This window comes from Crocodylus siamensis, chromosome 11, assembly GCF_052110815.1.
Source record: "Crocodylus siamensis isolate JL-2025a chromosome 11, ASM5211081v1, whole genome shotgun sequence".
NCBI lineage: Eukaryota > Metazoa > Chordata > Crocodylia > Crocodylidae > Crocodylus > Crocodylus siamensis.
This window is the reverse complement of record NC_143405.1, coordinates 45,512,423-45,528,020: the sequence shown is the minus strand read 5'-3', so window position 1 is coordinate 45,528,020 and position 15,598 is coordinate 45,512,423. Positions and strand designations below refer to the sequence as shown.

Genomic DNA, 15,598 nt, shown 5'->3' with positions numbered 1-15,598 from the left:
TTCTTTGGCACATCAGGAAAAACCTTAATTTTAATTTAAAACCCACATCATGAAACAACTTTAAATGAGTTTTCTGGTGAGTGATGCTTTCTGTTGCACAAACATTTCAAGTAAATTTGTTTGTTTTTTACATGGAAGAACTCAGTTGTCTATATTTATTTTAATTTTAAATCAGTTGGAATGTACTCTGTTGCAGATTGTTCTTAGCCTGTCTCTGTATTCAGTGTAATGATAGAAGGTACAATCCAGAAGTTCTTGAGCATTTGTTGTCAGAATGATTTTTCTGAAAGAGAGGAGCAATGGTAGCATTCTCTGTATATTGATCCAGGTGAGAACAAACAGAAATAAGTCTCTGTTTATCACCTTTCCATTGGCTGCAGAGATGGAAGCTAAATAATTTCTTCTGCATTTTGGTAAGGCTGCAAAGCTGGTCAGGAGGTTGATGGAAGGAATCCACAAGTAGTTTCATAGTTTCATAGTAGCTAGAGTCGGAAGGGACCTAGGTAGATCATCTAGTCCGACCCCCTGCCTTAGCAGGAAAGAGCCCCGGGGTCAGATGACCCCGGCAAGGTGCTCATCTAACTTCCTTTTAAAAATCCCCAGGCTAGGAGCCTGCACCACTTCCCCTGGAAGCTGGTTCCAGGCCCTAGCCACCCTGACTGTGAAGTAGCGCCTCCTAATATCTAATCTAAACTTACCCTCCGCCAGTTTGTGACCGTTATTCCTGGTCACTCCTGGCAGCGCACGGGGGAACAGGGACTCCCCCAATACCTGCTGATCCCCCCTGACCAGTTTGTAGCAGGCCACAAGGTCCCCCCTTAGCCTTCTCTTGTGGAGGCTAAACAGGTTCAGGTCCCGTAGCCTATCCTCATAAGGCCTGCCCTGCTGACCCCTGATCATACGAGTGGCCCTCCTCTGAACTCTTTCCATATTGTCCACGTCCCTCTTGAAGTGTGGCGCCCAGAACTGGACGCAGTACTCCAGCTGCGGCCTGACCAGTGCCGCATAGAGGGGGAGGATCACCTCCCTGGACCTGCTCGAGATGCATCTGTGGATGCATGACAGGGTACGGTTGGCCTTCTTGACTGCCTCCCCACACTGCCGGCCCATGTTCATCGTGGAGTCAATGACGACTCCAAGATCCTTTTCCGTCTCCGTGCTGGCAAGAGGGGAGTTCCCCAACCTGTAAGTGTGGTGCCGGTTCTTCCTCCCCATGTGCAACACCCTGCACTTATCAGTGTTGAACCCCATCCTATTCTCATCCGCCCACCGTTGCAACCTGTCAAGGTCAGCTTGTAGCCTATTGCACCCTTCTAGTGCGCCCACATCCCCCCACATCTTAGTATCATCAGCAAACTTGAACAGGGTGCTTTCTACCCCCTCATCCAAGTCACTGATGAAGATGTTGAACAGTGCGGGCCCGAGGACCGAGCCCTGCGGAACCCCACTGCCCACATCCCTCCAGGCCGAGAAGAACCCATCCACTACCACCCTCTGGGTGCGGCCCTCCAACCAGTTGGCGACCCATTTGACCGTGTGGGCATCGACACCACAGTCTCCCAGCTTTTTGATGAGGACAGGGTGAGAGACAGTGTCGAAAGCCTTCCGGAAGTCCAAAAAGACTACATCCACAGCAACCCCTGCGTCTAATGATTTGGTGACCTGATCGTAAAAGGCCACCAGGTTGGTCTGACAAGACCTGCCACTGATAAACCCATGTTGGTTGCCCCTGAGCATGCATTCCCCTGCAAGGCCCTCCTGGATGTGTGCCAGGATAATTTTTTCAAAGAGCTTACCCGGGATTGAGGTCAGACTAACTGGCCTGTAATTTCCCGGGTCCTCTTTTTTTCCCTTTTTGAAGATAGGGACCACATTGGCCCTCTTCCAGTCCTCCGGCACCTTGCCAGAGCACCACGAGTGCTCATAGAGCCGCGCCAGGGGTCCCGCAATGACCTCAGCCAGTTCCTGTAGAACCCTAGGGTGAAGATCGTCCGGACCAGCGGACTTGAACACGTCCAGCCTCTCCAGAAGTACCCTAACTAACTCCTCGCTAACCCTTGGCCCAGGCGTGTCTCTCTCGGGGCCCGAGGGGGGCCCAGCAGGGAGGTGGCTGAACTGGTCCCTACTTAGGAAGACAGAGGCAAAGAAATCGTTAAATATGTTAGCTTTGTCATCTGGCGTGATGACTAAGTTGCCCATCGTGTCCTGCAGGGGCCCCACATTACCCGGGACCCTCTTTTTACCCCCTATGTATTTGAAGAAGGACTTCTTATTGTCCTTAATCCGGGAAGCTAGTCCTATCTCCAACTCTGCCTTGGCCCTCCTGACTGCCCCCCTACATCCTTGGGCGACTATAACATAGTCCTTCTTGGCGATGACCCCATCTCTCCATTGGGTATATGCCTCCCTTTTAGCAAGGAGACATTCCCGGATGCTCTTAGTGAGCCATGGGGGTTTATGTGCTCCTTTGCTGCAGACTTGTGCACACCCTTTGCTGTGAACAGGCTAAACCCCTGGTAAAATTCATGCCGTCTTTTCTTCTAGAAAATCACTATGTTCTGATCAGCGTAGGAGAAATAAATACACTGTGTAGCAACATACTTAGACTTATGATCCAGAGCTACTATGGGCAACAAGGAAACAAGAAAAAGTCTGATGCATGCAGTGGTTAAGGTCATTGCCTGTGATCTTCCAAGGCACCAACACTGGAGCAAATGCTGTAGCAAGGAGGGATTCCCACCCTCTTCCCTTTGTCTCTGGCTACAGGATTTAGGAATGTTTCCTCTGTTCTTTCTGAAGAAGAACTTTGTCACTGTAGACAGCTGGAGTGATGTTTTTCAAGATGAAATGCTGGCCTGCTGACATGGACTCTCTTGGTGGCTAGCACTCCCCTCTGCTGCTCTGCATCAAGCATCTATTTAGAGAGCATCTTTAGGGCCTCAGGTGCTTTAGCATCCAGCAGACAAACCTACTTCTTCACAAGGAATGCAGATAGACCCTCACTTATCAGAGCTTCTTAAGAACTTCATTCTTAGGATTGGAAAACCCTGAGTTAGTAGTTGAAAAAGACTGTTTTCATATGTTGGGCCCCACTGAGGTCAGAGGAAGCTAGAAGACATGCCATATAGAAACATGTCATATAGAAACATGCCATTTCCACATATATTCCCTGTTTTATCTTTGGAAATGCTGTAGAAACCATGCACCATGTTTGAATTGTTTTGTTGTTAGGTGTGCTTTGTATTCAGAGAACAGTTCAACATGTAGATTTATATAATTTTGTTCCCATTTGGTCCAGGTCTGATTTCCACAGTACAGGTGGGTGGAGTATATGCCATGAATGTTTATGCAAATCCTAAAGGGGAATTTTGGAAAGATTTTGGATCACATGTACTGTACATGTAACCTAGCTATGGTCCCTCCTTCCTTCTCCACTGCACTTGAGAGGCCCAGTTACAGTAGGTGCGAGTAACCACATCAGATTGTCCTTGCAGCACACCTAAGTGTTCCTTGGTGGTTGATTATGGAGCAGCAACAGAATCCCTCCTCCTTCATTGCCTCTTCTTTTCCCTCTTCACATCCCTCCAACTTGCATCTTTCACATCTTGCTTTGTCCTGGGTTTATTAGGGGCTTGGATTATTTTTTCTCTAGGACAAAAGCCAAACTCCCTCTCTCCTCCCTCCCAACCCTGAACTGACTTAAATTTTCACTGAATCAAATGGTTACCTAGGTCGTTTCCTATTCTGGGTCAAAAACGTTGAAAACATTTAACTTGGACTCAAAGCAGTAAAAGGCTGCAATGGAACATCTTTGAATGTTTTCAAGGCACTTTGAGTTTTTTGTTCCAATACCCATACATCTCTTATGGTCAATAGTTGAGACTACTAGTTATGCTCACTCAGCACTGTGTTTTGTTCTCCCATTAAACATAGCGGGCCCCTTTATGAACAACCTACTGCAGCCTGGCTAATAAAAGGGGGGAGGAGGTTAGCTCAGAGTGTAAAGGCTCATGGTTTTGCAACCAGTGGTTCTAGGTTCCTGCTGCTGAGTCTTTACAGATACAGCATTGCAAATGTGTTTCTCTGATTCTGCTTCAGAACAAATTTGAGTTTGGACATTGATCCAAAAATATTTAAAGTGGCTGGCAATTTCCATGCCCTTAAAGTATCACTCAAGCAAAGTCCTAGAGTTTGAAAAGGAAGTCCTTTTGGTCAAAGGGTCTGAATTACTCCAGCCGGCACCAATCTTGGGTATTGGTATAGATTGTTACAGAGAGGTTTGTTACAGAGGTGGCAGCAGGGTGATGGATCTAGATGTGAAGTCCTTTTGCTTTATTCTTTGGAGGTATCCTGTGCTGTCAATCCACAGCACAAGGACACTGGAGAGGGAAGAGGTGGCTGAGTACTGTGGTCAGGACTAGGAGCATGGCTAGTAGTATAGACCTTGGAAATGTAGTGATAATTTGCTCCCCACAGGCAGATGGAAGACATTAGAGCTGCCACCTTCTTTCCCTGCTGGGATGAGACAGTGTAGCTGAGGTGACAGTAACAGAGCTATCCATTCCCTGCTGAGCTTGCTGAACTACTCAGTGAGACAGACTGGATGGGGGGTGAAGCAGGAGCAGGCCTTTCCTTTAGCCTCAAGGCCTTCTGTTATTCCTTAGTTTTAGGAATTTTCTGCCTAACTGGTGTAGGGGCACAAGCATCCACAAATGCCTTAAGTGGGAAGGAGAAACAGAAGGAATATTGTCCATTGAAAGTCAAATGAAGCTCTGAGACACAGCTGGGAATTAGACAAATGCATTACTGTGCCCAACTGTTAGTCAGAAAATTGAGACAAAGGTTGGTATTTTCCTCAGAACTGTACACCCTTAGGCAGGTTTGGCTGATCTATCTGCTACTGGGAATACAAACAAAGGGTGGCAGGAAACTTTTGCTGCTGCTGCCCATGACTGTCAAGTCTGGTTCTACTATTAGATCTGTGGTCTGTTACTTAAAGAAAAAAAAAAGGAAACTAGGTAATCACAGATCATTTTTCTTATTTTTTGGAGGCTCACAATCTAGTAGTTTGTTTTAATTCATTAGTATACAGCTGACCCTGAACACTGTTGTACTGTTCAAGTAAACACTGTGTAGTCTGATGCATTTGTAGGCTGAATCTTAACAAATGCAGAGCTTGTTCAAGATAAACAGAACAATTTTGCTGGCTAAAAGCATTGAATATTATGCTATTTGATTTATTTAAGAAAATGAGCAACAGTTGCAGAAAAGCTTACATTAGTATTGTGGATATGTTACCAATAAATAATTAATTTCCTCTGTCATATAGTTGGGATCTTGTTTATACTTGTAATTATCAGACGAAAACTAGTAACTTGGAGCAAGATTTGGCTATAAGGTTCTACTAGAAAAATTGCAACTTAGAAATTAGTACTGTCAACATTTGAGTATAATTATGCTGTCCAATTAATTATAATTTTGCTAGGAGTGACTTCAACCTCATCTCTGCAAGGAATACTTTTATCAGTTTAGGGCTGAAATCTGACTTTAAAAAATGATTTGCTGAAGATGTCTTACATTTTTAAATATTTGAAATTTCAAAGTTGATCCAGCTGTGTTCTTAAGGATCTTACTTAAGAAGTATGTTTGCTGGTTGCTACTGTGCTATGCATAATTCTACGCATAATCTTGGTAACATCAACTGTATTGTCACATATTCAGATAGATAAACAAAAGGCAGTTATTGACTTCAGCAACACTAGCTTAAAGAAGGGGCAAATTATGCTTTGTATATTCAAGTAATGAATCCCTTTGATTTACGTGAAGATTGTTCAATCTTTAATTGTGATTAAAGGAGATGGGATGTGTTTATAAAATCCTCTTCTGAAGTTTTGAGTGACTTGTTTGGTTTTTTTTCTAAATATTCATAAACATTTCACCTGTAATTTTAATTACTCAATTTTTATTCGTCTTTAGAAAAAAAGATGATGAATGGCAGTAGCCCAGCATCCATAATGAATAAGCCTAAGTTAATGAATCAATGTGCCCGAGCAGAAGTGGGAGAAAAAAACATTTGGTAAGAAACCTATCTTTCATTTTTAATTTTCCAAGAAGTTAATGAAATATAACAATGAGAGAGAATTAAAAAAAATTAAAAAATTAACCTTGATTCTGTTCTTTTTCTTCAAGTTCTAGTAGTAGAACATGGAAAGTGGGGAGAAGTTTTTGTTTTGTTCTTTTATTTTATAGTAGCTGACCTTAGCACTAGATGGTTTGGAGATCTGGTAATGGGGAATAGTAGGTAATATCTTGGTCCTACTGAAATTAGCGGTAAAACGATTGACTTCAACAGCTCCATAATTTAATTCATGGAGTTTTTTAGTTTTGTCATAAACTGTAAATCCTATCTACGCTATGGATGATGGATAACTGAGCAACTGCCCAGGTGACGGGAATTCTATGGAAGAAGTAGTTTGTGGTCTTCCTCTAATGTCAGATGTTAAGAAAGAGGAAATAAAATAATTAAAGTCAACATTTTCCTAGAATTCCCATTGGTAACTGTTATTTTATATATAGGGGAAATTATGATACTCTTAGATAAATATTAGCAAATACTACTGTTTGAAGGATGACTAAGATTGCTGACAAAGGCTCAATGGGATTCAATGCGTGATCTACACCAGTGGTTCTCAACCTTTTTGTACCAGGACCCATTTGTAAATGCCAGTGGCCAGTCCCAACCCAGTGCCCCTCACTTCTAACCTGCTGCTGCCCACCCGCAGGTCCCCAGAGTGTGGGACGGGGGTGGGTATATGGGGCAGGGGGTGTATGGGGGGCATGGGGCAGGTCCCTATCTGCCCCTTGAAGGCTGGAACTCTGGCAGGCAGCACAGGAAAACCCACAGTTTTCTAAGTTTTCCTCCTTTAATGGAGAATCCATTTTTAAAGTTTGTTCACGACCCTTTCATATATTCTTGCAACCCACTTTTGGGTCATGACCCACAGGTTGAGAAATGTTGATCTCTACACAATCATGCCTTTTACCATGCCTCATGTGCATGGTAGGAAGTGCAGTTGTGGGGTTGAACATTAGATCTCATCTTGCCTTGTTGCTGGTGCAGGGGGAACGTGATCCTGGGCTCCCCCTATCCCAGCAAGAAGTGAGCTCCCATGGCTGGGAGTCCCCTCAGCTAAGGGGCTTCAAGCTGTGGGGTTACCTCATGCACCCCCAAGGCTGGGAGATGTAGCTGCCATGATCTCCCAGCCCTGGGGGTTTCATGCATGCTTGATGCTGGGGGATAGTGGCTGCAGTGATCTCCTAGACCCAGGAGTTTCATGCAGCCCAGAGGCTCAGGGATAGTGGTTGCAGCAATATCCCAGGGTGGGGGTTTCATGCAGCCGTGAGGCTGGGGGTGGTAACAGGTGCAGTGATCTCCCAGCCCTGGGTGGTTCATGCAGCCCTGAGGCTAGGGGATCACAGCTGCAACCCATGGCTGCCGGGACCCAGATGGTTCCTGGCACCAGGAAAAATGCTGCCAGGGACCCAGCATCTGCAGTTGTGGGACTCTGGGTCTTGGCAGCTGTGGGGTGCTGCCAAGACCCAGAGTCTGCAGCTGCTGGGGCCAAGAGTCTCCTAGCTAGGCAAGGTGCACCCCTGTGGCAGTGAGTCCTGTTACATGACAGGGCCGCAGCTGTAGGGGACACCATGCTATATGTGCAAATTAAAGCTTGATAGCAACCAGCTGTAAAGTTAATGCACATTTTTGAGGTCTAACTTTATAGCTGGTTGGACCTCTTTATCATGTCTCAGCCTCTTGAAGGCTTGGATCAAGTGCAAGTACTTTGCATGTACAGCTGGTGTCTAGGTAATTGCACAATTAACCAGTTAATTGCAGGATGCCTGTAATGTGTAGAGCAGGGGTGGGCAATTATTTTGGGCGGAGGGCCGCTTACTGAGTTTTGGCAAGCCATCGAGGGCCACATGACAGACAGCCAGGGGCAGACAAATATTAATTTTCTAAATTTTTTAGGGGCCCCACTGGCTGGATAGAAAGGCCTGGTGGGCCACATCTGGCCTGCGAACCGCATTTTGCCCACCTGTGGTGTAGAGGGGACTTCAGTCTACAAACCTGTCACTGAACCTGAAGTCCCTTTTATTATCCCTTTTCATTTTTTCATCAAAGGAGATAGGTACTGCATAAATACTGAGATGATTCCAGCTCTGTTGGAAGACAATGAGAAACTTCTGTTGACTTCCCTTTTCTGTGGACAGATTTTCTCTGGCTGTTGTACTCCTCTTTTAGTTAGGATATGCTGATGCTGCTCTTTCATCATGAAGAGAAACAACCAAATGAATTAATGCCAAGAACATATAACCAGACTGCCAAAGAGGCCAGAAGGATAAGTTGCATTCATTCTGTACTTACAGAAGTGTGGTTTTTCATTTTTATATAACTGAGGCAAAGGAGAAGTAATAGTGAATTAATGTTGTTATACCCTTTGTAAAGAAACCAGTGCTGACTATTCCTTTGTGTTTCAATAAAACAGATATGGCAGTCTTTATGTATGATCCATTTAGCAGTTAGGAGTAAACCGTACAATGTATTTTCCTCCTTTTTCCTGTTCTCATACTTGGAATGACCCCCAAAACAAGTGAAAATTTCTGTTTGTATTAGGCCAAGCTCACCCCTCCCTTCCAAAAGTTTGATATAAGGCTGTTAACAGCTGACTGGTTTGGATTGTTTTATTGTTTTATCATGAGATGGTTACTTGACAACAGTTTAAATATGCCTTTTCTCTCTCATGATTTTCCAATTTTTCCTTTGTATTGCAGAACTATATTGGATGAGGTAAAGGAATAGAATCTTTACCATCAGGTATTAAAGACTGTATTAACTTTTTGCTGTTTGTTATAAACCCATAATTCATTGTGGGTTTGTGTTGAAAATAATGGCCGTTATCAGTCGGTTTGTGTTTCTTTTCTTTATAATAGATGCTGGGTTTTTTTTTATATTCCTATACATTATTTCATTGATATGTGTTTCGTTATTCTGCCACAGCTGTTAACATTTTTCATTTTCTGCCCTTTTTCATCAAATCAAAGATTTGGAATGGGGACAAGTTGTTTCCCCAGGGAATGGAGCACTATTTCTATCTTTATATTTTTGGTTGTAAATAGGAAACTTATTTATCTGGAAATCAAAAGAATCCTTCCTTTTTGAAGTTGTAAAAATACATCAGGAAAAGATCTTTTTTTAATTCTTTTTTTTATTGGTGCAAGTACACCAATAAAGTTGCAAAATTGGTGCAACTTTTTTGTAATTGTTTGCACTCACTTATACGGGCTGCTACTGGATATTTAAGTGGTAGGACACACACTTTGGAAATGTTTAAATAGGATGAAAATTAAAATGACTTCTATTTTTAAATTAGATCCTTTTTGAAACTCAACAGGCTGTATGTTACAGCTTTTGGGAGTGCTAATTAGGAAGAATGATATCTTGACTGACCTGTCTGGGCACCAAAATGCCTGTTAATGAAGGCTGGATGAATGAACAATGCTAGGCTGGATGGTGAACAACATGCTGATTTTAATTCCCGCATGGGCAGTGAATAATGTATTCCAGGTTTGTATAACTTCTGGGCTGCATGCCTGGCAGGCTGCATCAGCATTACCAGTACTAGCCATAACCTCTCCTCCACCCCATCCCATCCCAGTCCACTCCACTGTGTGAGCCATAGCCCCTTCCCCCATTCTCCCTGCCCCAAAACCCCCACCCTCAGCTCCCTGATTGCAAGGTCCCTGCTGCACCATGCTGTGTGCATGCTCCAGGCAACCAATGGCTCCAGCACTACCCCAGGGACAGGAGTGAGAGCTGGAGGAGGGAGGGGGAACCTGGAGGCTGTGGCTGCTGCTGCATGTATAGTAAGAGAAGGGCTGGCAGCTGGATGGGAATATGGGAGGCCACAGGTGAGCCTCTTGTGGCTGCATGTAGCCTTTAGGCTGCCAGTTGGATGGTTGTGATATTTTCTGTTGCAAGACCTGTCATATCCCTTAATATCCAAATACCCTGCCCTAGCTTTTCTAGTGACTATATAGAACCAAATTCTCAGAAAATTTATGCCAGCTATCCCTTGAAGCTCACTAATAAAGGGCTTCAGAACTCCACAGAGATTATGCTGAAACCTTCCTCTCTGGGGGGGACAATAATGAAGTGAGTTTGCTATAGGCCAACAGATGGAATACATTTTTCTAGAGATCACTTTTTAAAAAATGACCAAACATGAGCTCAAAGTAGTAAAATACTACTAGATGGATTAAACAGTTGTTGTGACATGACATAATGACAAAAAACCCCAGAGGATTTATTTCTAATGTCAGCAACATTACTGCATGTAGCTAGACCCTGACAGAATTGTCCATAGCGTGTTATACTTTCTGAGGATTTTTTTACATTTCATAACAGTATTCTGTGGGTCGTGTATGTGGCATTGACTGATTTGTATAATGTGGGTTTTTTAAATTTGTGTTTTAAATCTGAAATATAGAAACTATTCAAAGTGTGTATCTAAAATGAAAGATGGTATTTACTGCTTATTTTTATTTGAATAAATCATAATAGATATGGGAAAATAAAAAGATGTGAAAAAGTAGTATCAGTTGTATGAATGTGGCTTTGTCATAATCTGTTGCAGTGAGTGCCATCTTTTTTTAAAGGTATGTCACAAACTAGCCCTGCCCTTTCCCCGAGTACCATTTTGATTCCCTTCCCTTGCTAGATCTGCTGTGCTTTCTGCTCCATACTTTCTGGCTGACCTGATGCTCTGCTTTCTGCTTCCTGCTGTATCTACTGCTGTACTGCCTGTACCATCCCTGTTCTGCCATGTGCCACACACAGGCTGCCTATGCCACTTGTGACATGTGCTGCACAATGTTCTACTGAAACATTTACAATGATGTAACATTTTTGACCTGTCACCATAAAATATTGTACATAAACAAGAGAATGTACCAGTTGGTCCTAGTCGTGTAAAACCCTATACATGATCTTAATAAACTGATAACATTTTAATGAGGTTGAGATGTTGCATCATAACTGTGGATGCTGAGTAAATCCAATATAAAATATCTTGTTTTTAATTGTAAAACATTAGTTTCCTGGTAATTTACTTAAAAAGATGATTAGTTATGTTTAGCGTCTGACTTGAATTTGGTTGAGCCTGTGAACAGGATGCAATCTTTTTTTAAATACTGTGGACATATGTTTATTATTTTCATAAATATAGCAAGCATTTTTTCTATTTTGAGTCTTCAAAATTCAGAGCTGCCTTATACCATTCACCTCAAGTAATGGGATATTTGTCATTGGTAACATTTCAGCTTTTTATGGAGAGGTTTTTTGTTTGCTTGTTTTTTTTTTAAATAAATCTATCTTCAATATTAGAAACAGGAAAAACTCTGCAGTTATGAAACATTTTATGGATCCTTAATTTTAGTGTCTTGGCTTCTCGCTTTTAATTGGAAATATAGTTAAACGCCTAATATTATCTCTTCTTTCATTTCGAAGATTCAGGCATCAGCATAAACTCAAGATCTACTGCTGTCTCTTTCAGTCTAACCCTGCCCAGAACTCTCTTCAAATTAAATACATCAGCACCAAATAGGGAAAATTTCTTGAAAGCTACATTGGGTTTCTTGAGTTGTTTTAAAAATGATTTACTTTAATTTGTCAGCCACACTTTAAATCAGTTTGCAGTGTGTTTGTTTCTTCTTAGCTTAGGTGTCTCTGTGGACTAAATACTGTGTACAGCATGATAGAAACCTTGAGGAGGGGAGTTTTGAGCCCAGCCTACCTGCTGTACCAAGCTGCTTGTGCAGTAAAGTTGAATCTTGTCTCTGCTTCTTCCTACTGCTGACGATGGAATGGACTGGGCCTGTAACTGAGGAAAACCAGGTAGGGCCACTTCTACTGCATAAAGTATTGCATGGAATCCTTCAAGGCTTGGTTAATGGCAAGGTATGGACATTCAAAAAGACTGAGGGGGAATCAATCTAAGTTACGCAGTTTTCTGTAAGTGATCTAGTTTAGATCAGTAGTGAACAGAACATGCATCTGCCCTTTGGCTGGGGGGGGAGGGTGGTAGAAGGAGAAGGGGGGAGCAAGGGGCAGGGCAAATCTTATACAGGACATTTTAAAAACCTTTTTCAGCCATTTTGAAACCAGTCTGTGTCAAACTTCTGTTCTGTTATGGGTATAGACCAGTTTTGTGTGCTAAACTTCTGTTTTGTTGAAGTATAGCCTAGTTTCTGATCACTTGTACTGGTAAAAGTAGAATGTCTGTACCTGGCCAGTGGGTCCAATGTGAGTTATTAAGAACATTGAGAGAGGCACAGCTTCCTAATTGCTGTTTTCTCACTTGCTTTCATTTTACTTGCTAACTCTTGTCTGAGCACCCTGCTCTAGTCCTCATTATGTCTTTTTAATATCCAGTAAGATGGACCATTTTCAAAGCCTTTCAATTCCTATAGGATCTGATTGCCTCCCCATCTCTCTCTAAGATGTAGTTGGCGATGTCCTATCTTTCAGTCTCTCTACCTGGAATCTATACTCTCTCTCCACTTTCAGGACACTACCTTTTTCCTAAATACATGTGCACTTTTATCATAACCTCTCAATATTTCAGTACATGTCCATGCCAATTTTTATTTGATAACATATTTAGGTACTTATATGGTAGAGCTGTGAAGTTCTACTTATTTCAAGTGACTAGAGAATTGCAAGTCAGAGGAAAAAAATGCATGGAATTAACAACAACAGCCAAAAAAGTGGGTGGCTCCTCATATTTGGCCTGTACTATAAACTTGGTCCTGGGTCAGAATTACTTTACCTTGCATCTGGCTAGAAGCAATTCAGGTGCCCCTCATTTCCACCAGTATTACATTTAATCACAAAGCTGGTGCTAGAAAGCTGAACCCAAACCGAAACCTGGCACCAGTGAAACACTGGTTTCAAGTATAACCTAAAGATAAAAAAACACTTTCCTGTTTAATGTTTTGGTGGACATTCAAACAGTTCACTTGATTGGCTTGTTTATGTTGGAGGCACGGTGTAAATGATTTTCTAACTCCTAAAAAATCATAGGCTACTAGAGGTTGCCATTATGAAAAATAGCAAGTGCAAGTTGCAAAGGAACTTTTAGTTGCAAAATGTTTAATTTTATACAAGCCCTCTATTAAATTAAAAGGCTTAATTCTGTGTTGTTGTTTTCCTTGTTTGGTCATTTACATAAATGCAAAGTAGGTATTAAAAAGTACCATCCTGTTTTAGTAGTGTTCTACGTGTACTTAATTTGGTGTAAATGTAGAGCCTGGTATCTCATACTGCTTTAATAGTTTCTATATATTTTCTCTCTGAATAATCAGGAATACTGGTACAATAAGCAAAGACCTTTATAACACTAGCAATTCTTAGATGTGACCTCTAACTATTTGATTACTAAATGGCAAGAGTAGTAATATTCATACATGAATAAAATCAAGTTGTATTTAATAACAGGAAGGCTGAAAATCAGTGCTGCTGCTATTTGTTTCCTGAAAAGTGACCAGTCATTATCTAAAGTATCATGGAATGGAGCTTAAGGAATTAAGATTTAAGAGCCTCAAAGGTTTAGAGGCAACTGGTCTGGCTGATTCTGTTTCTTAATTTTGGAAAAAATAGCTCCTTTATCTATTATGCCTTTTTTGCAAGTGGGTGTCATGTCAATTAACCTGTACTTACTGTGAAACTTGTGAGTTGACATGACTTTGATTTCAGAAGAAATACATAGAGAGTTGGAGATTTTCAGTTGCTGGCATGATGTAATGTACTTTCTCCTTGTTTTTGACCTCTTTGTCCTTAAGTATAGTGCATGCCTGACTGAGAGCAGGCAGTGTTCTTCTGCCCCCTCCCCCCACCGTTGTGTTGACTTCTGCATTTTCCTCCCACTTTCCAGCCCCGCCTTGATGGAAAATTGATATTTGGGAAGATAGATGTTTCTTGGCTTATAAGTTAGGCTGATCTTCTGCATGACTCCACCTCCCCTATACCTTGCCCCTTTCTTCTCTGGTTGATGGCTACAATTCCTTGATGATGGTGAGTGGAGAATACCTTGTGAAGTAACTTTTCAGCCTCTTCCAAGTCTTGAACTCATAGTGTCTAGATTTCTTCTGAAGCTGGTCCAATCTCTATGTGACTACAATAGCCCGATTAACCAAGGATCAGTTCAATTAATTCATTCAGATTTTTTCCTGGCCTGACCCCAGGCCTTTTGGCCCTGATTTCTTTGATTGTCCCCTGGGGGCTGGGTATATTGTTATGCATAACTGTAAAGCAAGTCTTCAGGGAGTTGCCCTTTTCCTAGCTTTTCCTTTGCGTCTCAGATATAAACATTCTTGTAGTCTGTAAAAACATGATGGAGTCTACAGGTGCCAGTTTTATTCCCTTGACTGCTGGTATTATGAAATGATGCTCTGAATTTTGTTTTAGGTAGAGAATGTGTTCACAATCATATTACCAGACTTTTTGATTTAGAATCTGATCTTTGTAGTTATTCAAGCTCAAGCCAGCTGCTTGTTGATTTTTAACTATTTCTTAATAAAACCTGCTGCAGAAAAAGAAAACATGAGACAACTAGATATGTGGGAAAATAATAGAAATATATTGTTGCATGGTTTTCGCTTGTAAGATTTGGCTCTTATTTTTAGGGACGAGTCACTTCAGAGATTACCATATTTTTCTGTGCACAGGGAAAGGTTGTTGTTCAACTAATAGTTTTAAATAATGTACATAAAAATTTGGTTGCTTTAGTCTTTCTTATAGTTTCATAGTTTCTAGGGTCGGAAGGGACCTGAGCAGATCATCTAGTCCGACCCCCTGCCATGGCAGGAAAGAGTACTGGGGTCAAACGACCCCAGCAAGGTGTACATCTAGCCTTGTCTTAAAGACCCCCAGGGTAGGAGCCAGCACCACTTCTCTTGGAAGTTGGTTCCAGATCCTAGCTGCCTTGACTGTGAAGTAGCGCCTCCTGATATCTAGCCTAAATCTGCCCTCTGTCAGCTTGTGACCGTTATTCCTGGTCACTCCTGGTAGTGCACAGGGGAATAGGGACTTCCCCAATGCCTGCTGGTCCCCTGTCACTAGTTTGTAACAGGCCACTAGATCCCCCCTCAGCCTTCTCTTGTGGAGGCTGAACAGGTTCAGGTCCTGTAGCCTCTCCTCGTAGGGTCTGCCGTGCTGCCCCCTGATCATGCGAGTGGCCCTTCTCTGGACCCTCTCCATGTTGTCCACATCCCTCTTGAAGTGTGGCACCCAGAACTGGATGCAGTACTCCAGCTGCGGCCTGACCAGCGCCTCATAGAGGGGGAGTATCACCCCCTTGGACCTGCTTGAGATACATCTGTGGATGCATGACAAGGTATGGTTGGCCTTCCTGACTGCATCCCCACACTGCCGGCCCATGTTCATCTTGGAATCAGTGATGACTCCAAGGTCCTTTTCGGTCTCTGTACTGATGAGAAGGGAGTTCCCCAGCCTGTAGGTATGGTGCTGGTTGTTCCTCCC

General features: G+C 42.5%; 1 long non-coding RNA gene across 1 annotated transcript in view; it reads left to right on the top strand.

The window, feature by feature from the left end:
* The window catches only part of LOC149855791 (uncharacterized), a 182,344-nt gene that overhangs the window by 13,325 nt on the left and 153,421 nt on the right, over window positions 1-15,598 (top strand). Inside the window, exon 3 of the long non-coding RNA XR_016438418.1 lies at window positions 5,977-6,076. This is a non-coding gene — a long non-coding RNA (uncharacterized LOC149855791). The remainder of the gene's footprint in view (window positions 1-5,976; window positions 6,077-15,598) is intronic.